Source organism: Austrofundulus limnaeus, unplaced genomic scaffold (assembly GCF_001266775.1).
Source record: "Austrofundulus limnaeus strain Quisiro unplaced genomic scaffold, Austrofundulus_limnaeus-1.0 Scaffold529, whole genome shotgun sequence".
NCBI classification, from domain to species: domain Eukaryota; kingdom Metazoa; phylum Chordata; class Actinopteri; order Cyprinodontiformes; family Rivulidae; genus Austrofundulus; species Austrofundulus limnaeus.
The window spans coordinates 311,862-319,852 of record NW_013952931.1 but is presented as its reverse complement, the minus strand read 5'-3'; positions in this window follow the sequence as shown (position 1 = coordinate 319,852).

Sequence of the window (7,991 nt, the reverse complement as noted above, 5' to 3'; positions counted from 1 at the left end):
ATATATATGTGTGTGTGTGTGTGTGTGTGTGTGTGTGTGTGTGTGTGTGTGTGTGTGTGTGTGTGTGTGTGTGTGCTAAAATACTGTATGTAAATCTATGACCCTAACCCAAACAATTGTCCTGGTTTACAGTGACTGCCTCCTGTGCTGTTAACTAAGATATCCTTAAACTTGCAGCCAGTTAAACACAAATTGACCATCAAAGTGAATGTCACAGTCTAGGTTTTCTGATGGAAGTGGAATTGAGTGTATTTTAATATTTTCAGTGAATCAAATTTATATTTTTATAGCACCTATTAAACCTTCCAAAAACAATCTTATTTACTGTGAAAAGCAGAGCTGAATCTATTTTATTATGGGTCTGAAGCACAACTTAGACAAAACCTAAATGGGCCTAAAGATTATTGGTTTTCACTGTGAATATGCATGTTTAACACTTCAGCAATGGTTTACAGAAAATTTTAAAAATCTATGAAAAAATAGATTACAGAAAAAATTGTGTACTGGGGAGAGACTCTAGTGTTATTTCAATTATAACAAAATATTTGCATTATTAAAATTGCAACAACATTACTTGTACTTGTTTTTGTTATATGTCCCTTTGAAAGCTAAACTATATTTTCATGTATTCCATATTCTTTAAACATAAACTTTCACAGCTGTGCAGCCTGAAATAATAATATATGATAAATTAATTATACAATATACATACCAGTCATGCCACTTGAAAAGCACATGGTATTTGTCTATTCATTAATCTTTATTCATTAAACCTGCTTAAGCTGCTGGCTTTGCAGGAGAGCTGGTTTCTTTTCCAGAAGCCAACACTTCAAAAACTGCCCATCTAACCAAGTTTATAATCTTACACCCAGCCAAAAAGTCTTTTTAATCTTGTTTTAAGACTTACACACGAAACATACTCGCTCCGACGCTGACTGGTCGACGCGCGGTCATGTGGTTGGTCAGCAGTCATTTTCGCACAGACCTTTCCTAGTTCCTGCACACTGCGCCGACGAGCTCAGGGGAAGCCCACCCTCCCGCTGAAACATACGTCACTGCATGGAAGTTCTCCCCTCAACAGCAATGCAGAAAAAAAGTCACTCACCCAACGGATTTTTATCCACATCTGTCCTGGTTAAAAAGCTCCACAGTTTCAGATTCCTCCGTGCCTGTTTATCTGTTATGTCTGTTTATCTCCATTTATGAGTTTTTCACGGTTTGATTGTCTTTTTGAAAGTCTGCTTCCTGGTCGGCTCGGGGAGCGAGTTGGTTATTTTTTATTTATTTATTATTTTTTTTACCGAGTGATTGAAGTAAATGCAGCGCATTGTGCTGTCAGCACAAACACGCATGAGTTTTTCTCGGTTTGTCTACCTTTAAAACTGCTCAAAACAGTCTGCTCTAGTCAGAAGCGAGTTTTTGACTTTTTCTTCTGCTGTGTCCATCCGAGCGCTTTCAGTCCAGACCAATCACACATTACCGTCGACACGGGAGGGGGTCAAAAAGTTCTGCTGGGGGCTTGTGCCAAAAGGGGCTGTCGACACGACGTTGCGAAGCCCGGTGACGTAATTTTCGTCATTAAACTGCGACAACCCGTGCCGACGTCGGCAGTTCGCAGGGAGTATGTTTCTAGCTTTATTCACTAAACAAGAACAAAATGTGTAAGATTATTAATCTTGTTTCCAGAGCGAGTATGATTATTTATCTTGTTAGCATGAAAATTAGATTCAAATCAAGTATTTCAAGAATCTTACCAAGTAAAATGGTCTTACTCCATTGGCAGATTTTTTTCACTAAATTTGAGTCAAATTTTTAGGCTAACAAGATAAATGATTTTACGCGTTCTGATAACAAAAATATTAATCTTACACATTAAGTTCACATTTAGTAAATCAGTCTCAAAACAAGATCAAAAAGATTTTTTGGCTGGATATAGGATTTTAAAACTTGGTTATTTGGACAATTTTTGCAGTGTAGGTGGGATAAGCCATGGATGGGTCTACAGTCAGTCCAAAACCCCATCAGAGACATATTAGACAAACAGCCATTCATGCAAACTCACACCTTAATTTGATTTACAATATCTCACTGACATGAAATGCATGTTTTATTTGGACTAAAGCAAAAATAAATAAATAAGTTAAATAAATAAATAAATAAATAAATAAATAAATAAATAAAATAAAAAAGTAGTCACCCATGTCACAAAAGTATCCACCCATGCACCTGCAACTTTCATGTTGCCTCACAGTAAGGCTAACCATTTATACCACAACAGTTAATATGTACAGTGTTTTTTTTTTACAATAAAAAAACTTGAAGAACCTTTGAGTGAAAGCAGGAATAAATGAATTGTTTGCAAATTGTGTTTCAACTTTCAAAAATTAACCAAACAAGTATTTTATGGTAAGTTCAAAGATTACCTTTATGTCATTTATAACATAAAAAGGGCAACCACAATAATGAAAATGTTGAAAAAAAAGTGTTTCGCTACCAATTGAATTTTTTTACTTTGTTTAAATAAATGTATTAAAAGAGAGAAATTTACTGTATAAAGCATAAAACAGAAGCTAATAATATGAATTGTTCAAGATTGTGGTAGATGTGGAACTACTTTAGGTTTCTGAGCTTCGCTATTGATTTGAACTAATAACTATAATTATCAGATAAATGTGTTTGAGTTAAAAGCTCAGTAATTTCTTCCGAGGTGGTGATAACATGCAGCAGAAATGTAAAATAATGGAGGAAAACATACTGAAATACTTCCATATGGTACTTTTTCCCCCACTCTGAGCAGCTGCATCTGCAGAAAAACAAGAATCCTGGTGAAGATAAATTTAACGTCTCAAGAAGATTCTGAAAGGGAGCTGCTTAGCTTGAGCAAACCTCATCCAATCTGTGCATGACTAATTAAAAAAAGCAAAAGAGAATGAGGCTTGTTTTAGACATGTTTGTCATTTTAAACCCATTTCTATTTCCCCTGTCTCTCTCCAGCTTTTAGCTATTTGCCAAAGGGCTGGAGGCGCGCCAACCCCATTACTCCTACAAGACTGTAAGTCGCAGCCTCATTGACAGGGATGTGACAACGGGCGCTTCGACAAAGAGGGAATCATTCATCATTAACAACGCAGCCATGGAGGAGACAAACAAGTCTGAGCCTTGCTGGCACCCCGCTGCACCTGTTTCACATGAGCTCTTTGGCTTCCTCACCTCTGCTTTGGTTTTGTGTTTGAGAATGTTAATTAGCAAACGTCCTTGACTAAACCTTGCTCAGAGCCTCCCCAGTGATCAGACAAAAAGGGAGGCATGCAGGGAGGGAAAGAACAAAAACGCAACAAAGAGGAGGGCACTGGTAAGACTTTTACAAAGAACACTTAGATATTGCTCGATGTTTTATATAATACCTTCTTTCAAGAGCTTTCTCAAGAGATACTCCAAAAGCCCTCAGTAATCCTTCCATTCCCATGTCTCCGTCTGAATCAGCATCAGTCCTAGTTGTAGGATGAGATAATCTCCCCGTCTGTCTCCCTATTCCATTGCATTCTATCAGTGTCTTCACATCAAATACTCTTTGCCCACTGCAAAGCGAGGATCTAGACAAAACTTTTGCATTTGTTTGATTCCCTTTATTGACATTTGCTCTGTTAGCCGCCGTCGCCGCAGGCCGTTGATGTTATTAGCTCAGTATTAGATGTCAATCAGCTGACAAGCAGGGAGCCAAGAACAGTTTCATTCTTGGAGAGTTATTTATTTATTTTTTAAATGATTGAGTTCCAAAGAAGCTGGGATTGGCCAGTCATTAACGCAGCGGTGATATTGTTGCTCCGACTAACCTAATTTCGCAACACACCGCTAATCACCTCTCTCTGCATGACAGCGACGCCAATTTCAGCAACACAAAGTCATCCATCAGGTGCTGTCAGCCTAATGCCTGTCGAGTTTAAGTCACACCGGGCTGTCTAATACGCTGAGAATAGTCTTTTCAGTCAGTTGATCAATGACTTTGGTCCAGGCTAGTTCTGTCAACGTTGCTCTGATTGGCGTAAATGTTGGGAATTTTTCAGGACTGCTTAAAAATGACAAGATTTATAGGTTGGTGGGACCTGGGATTTTAGGGTGAAGGGAGAAGAAGAGTGCAGAAAGGACAATTGGAGGGAGGGTCGAGATTTGAGCAGCAGGGAGCAGATGGATGAGGGATTGCAGATAGACAATATATGAAAGAAGAGAAGGAGACTGGGGCAGAAATCTTATTATTTTCAGTTCTTTTATGTCGTCATCACCAGGGCCATGGCCTACCCTGATAAAGGGTCCAATCTAAAGACCTCACTAAAACATTCTATCAATAGCAGAGTTCTGGCTCACAATTTTCACTTCTAATTTCTGCTATCTATATTTTTTTAACACTATGACAGGTTTGCTTTGTCCATTTGACAATGTGCACAGCCTATAGGTGAGCATGGGACAGCTATTTTGATGATGAATTCCCCACTTTTAACAGGAATCATGATAAACTACAAAAGAATATTTGGCATCCAACATGAGGGGTAAAGAGATCACCTGGGGTCTCATGTATCAACGGTGCATACGCACAAAAACCTTGCGTACGTCATTGTCCACGCAAAACTCTGGATGTATCAAAACTCAACTGAACGTGGAAAAGTGCGCAGCCCCACGCCAACCTCAGGGCTGGCGTACGCACGTTTCTGTGGTTTTGGTTCCATTGGCGACACTTTGAAGTGATTCTGAGAAACTGTTCATGATGTGAAAATGATTATTGTTCACACCACGATTAACAATTATTACATCCACATGGACTCAGTTAAATAAAGGACGCGCAAAGTTGTGCCAAAAATACATTTAACAGGAACGGATTCAGCCTTACTGGAGGATATAATAAATAGTGTAACACGCAGAACATTTATTTAAAAAAAGGATAGAAATTTCTGATGACGAGTGGCTCATCAGCCGTTTTGAGGAAAAGTTATTTTTACTTTGGCACTGCGGCGCTCTGGGAGCGCGACGCAGCAAGCCGTGTGCGCCACGCATGCATGTGCAGCAGCAGCGGCGATTGAAATGAGGTTCCACAAGAGCTTTCCAGAGGGAGCTGGCAGACCCATCGGGACCCGTGTCAGTCCAGTCCACCCAAAGCCGAATCATGACCAATGGAATTGTATCATCCATATGATTCTAAAGGCTGAAATGGTCACGCTCTGGAGTGCGCGCACCCTCGCCGGCAGTGGAGGTGTTTCACACTTGGCGTTTACGTTGTTGTAGATTTCTCCAAAATGACACGTGGAAGTACATTTTACAACTTGTGAAAATGCTGTAAGTAGGAGAGCAAAAGCTTGATGTGAAAATGCTGTAAGTAGGAGAGCAAAAGCTTGACAGACAAACAGACTGAACACAAAGGCTGCGGCGCGCGAAAAGTTTGTGGGGACTCTCCAACATCATGTCACGTCATGTGAACTCTACTGAGACGCCGACTCGTTTCTTAATATCAGCCATGAAATAAACAAAGATCTATGTTCTACCAAACATTTAAGTTCCTCTGTGTTTACAGTAATTATGGTAATAAACTCGTGCGCAAAGTTAATATTTTCTGGCTCAGAATGGATGGATGAGCCAGTTGCGCAACACAGCAGCGTTCACACAATCACTCGTTCTTTGCATGAAAAACATATTTTATTCCTAGTTTTACTTAGAATTTTTTTCTCACATTATATTTAATTTGTCATTTTTATCACATTAGAAATAATTTCTGATCGTGCAGGGATCACTCAAACGTGTCCTTCTCACATGCAGGAAGTAATTTGCATCTGTTGAACATATGTTAATGAAGGCGTGTCAGGGGAGGTGTCTTACCTGCGCTCAGTTCCACGTTAATTGTGATGTACAAAAGCAATGTGCGTGGATTCAGGCTTATGCACAGTTTGATACATCTGGATTTTTTTGTGCGTACGCCGTTTTCTGGATTTGACTGTATGTCACGTTTCAGTAAGAACTCCAGGAAAGTCTTTGTACATGAGGCCCCTGGTGCTCAAGAACACTTCTTAACACAAATGTTTTTGATAGGGCTGGGCAAAGAATAACAATTTTAATTGAATTTGAGATATTTTTTAGATTAATTGCCACTAATCTCATTCTTATGCACAAAATTAAATTATGATTAGAAAATGTTTAGAACATAATTAAGGTATTGTTTTAAATAAAAAGGGTTTAATGCATTTTTGAAAATTTTCAACAAATAAGGCAAGCCTGTCTATTTTTCTCCCACACACTGATCAGCCTCATCTGCAGAAATCTCCTCTGTGTGTTACAGAGGCATCAACGGTGTGTTTTGAATTTAAGTGATGTTCAGGTTCAAACTACTCTGGTAAGACAGTTCAGCATTGCTGTGATTACAGATAACTTTACTTTCTATTCAACCTGTCATCTGGAAATGTTTTAAAATTAAAAAATTTCCATGAAAAAGTTTAGTAACTCTCAGTTCTTGCTGCTCATTTTCTGATGGGGTTCATGAGTGCTGCCAGGCAACAACCCATACAACATTCTCTCTCATTGGTTGAGACGTGTGATTATGGCCACCCAAATCCATTAGCAATCAATATTCCCCCCTCCCATGACCTGTAGGTTTGTTTGTGTTCATTATTGAGGCATAGTGACTTGAGGCACTATCACGTGAACTTTCATGGTCAGAGAAAGTGGCCATATTGTTCAGGGTGAGGACAATTCAACGGACAGCACTGTTCGTGAGCTGAATGTAACCATGACATGTTAAATTTAGGTCAGCACATCAATGAAACTCAATTAGCTAATTATTTGTGATTTGATAGAAGTGCTTGTCAGTACATGTTATCATATCAGGCAAAAACATGTTGCCAAGGTACACACATCTGCAATGAATGGTATTTCTAATAGGCATAAGCTAACCAATGAAAAACTATTTATATGCAATCATACACAGAAATATAGCCATGATAAATTGTTTACATTGACAGCCCCTTCTAATATGGCGTGCTCGTACCACTATGGCCAATCTTTGGAAACGTGCATGACTCCTCTAGTCATTTTACCTCTTTACTAGTAAACAACGGACCTAAAAATAAAGAAAAAACTAACAGCGGTAATGCATGTTAAAATAATTGTTGCCATTAAACAACAGCCAAATTAACACTTTAATGTGCTCAGCACTAACTTTTAAATACAGCTTAGATGCAACCCTAAATTTACCATAAAATCTAAAATTGCTCTTTGTTCTGCAAACCGTGCCTGCTTCCATGATAATGTTGCAGTGCAGCAATGCACATAGCACAACTTACATGCAAATGTGTGAAAGCGCCATCAATTTTCAACAATATAGACAGGTTTGGAAGAGGAATCTTTCCATCCTGATTATACTTTTATTTATGAACGACCTTGCCTATTTCCATAAGACAATGCTAACTGTATTCTGCATGCATTACAACACTATGGCTTCAAAGCAAAGGAGAGCAACACAAATATGTTCTACATTTAGATTGCCTGGGTTAAACAGGAAGATAAATCAAATCAGAGAAAGAACACCTTCCCAACATATAGCATTTGAAAACACTTATTTCCAATTCTAAATGGGGACATAATATTGGAAATGTTGTGGAATACTGATTATGTATCACCTGGACACTGTCCACTCGTTCCTGTTCCTGTTCCTGCAGATATGAACACTTGTTCATATCTTGTGATATCCTTCCGGATGTCAGCATCAAGCTGACCTACTTCATGTACCAGAACGAGGCACATTCTGATTGGTTGTTCACTACCACATGATGATAACTGACAGTATAACTTTGCTTGCCCGGCCTATGACAGCCGGGCCCACATCTTACAGACTTCGTGATTGCTTTCTGTTTCATGTCTGCCCATCAATAAATGACTTTATAATCATACCCGCAAGACTTGTCTTTTAAACACCCTTTTTCGCCGTGTTTCTGACTATCTTTGCCGCGACACAT